Source organism: Arachis duranensis, unplaced genomic scaffold (genome assembly GCF_000817695.3).
Source record: "Arachis duranensis cultivar V14167 unplaced genomic scaffold, aradu.V14167.gnm2.J7QH unplaced_Scaffold_107804, whole genome shotgun sequence".
Classification (NCBI taxonomy): domain Eukaryota; kingdom Viridiplantae; phylum Streptophyta; class Magnoliopsida; order Fabales; family Fabaceae; genus Arachis; species Arachis duranensis.
In genome coordinates this window covers 20339-20892 of record NW_026263767.1, presented here as the reverse complement: position 1 = coordinate 20892, position 554 = coordinate 20339, and positions in this window count along the sequence as shown.

Genomic DNA, 554 nt, shown 5'->3' with positions numbered 1-554 from the left:
TTTTGGGCGTTCAACTCCGGATAATGACGTTTTTCTGGCGTTTAACTCCAGACAGCAGCGTGTACTTGGCGTTTAACGCCACGTTACGTCGTCATTCTTCGAATAAAGTATGGACTATTATATATTGCTGGAAAGCCCTGGATGTCTACTTTCCAATGGTTGTCAATCACGCGCGTTCATAAGTGAGAATGATAATGAGGGTAATCTGGCTCATAACATTCATCATGTTCTTGGGTATGAATGAATATCTTGGAATAAGAATAAGAGAGATTTGAATAAAAGACAATAGAATTGCATTAATACTTGAGGTATAGCAGAGCTCCACACCCTTAATCTATGGTGTGCAGAAACTCCACTGTTGAAAATACATAAGTAAAAGGTTCAGGCATGGCCGAATGGCCAGCCCCCCTAACGTGATCAATGATCTCCTAGGATGAAGAATAAAATAAAACTGAGACCAAATATGTCTAATACAATAGATAAATGTCCTATATATACTAGACTAGCTACTAGGGTTTACATGAGTAAGTAATTGATGCATAAATCCACTTCCG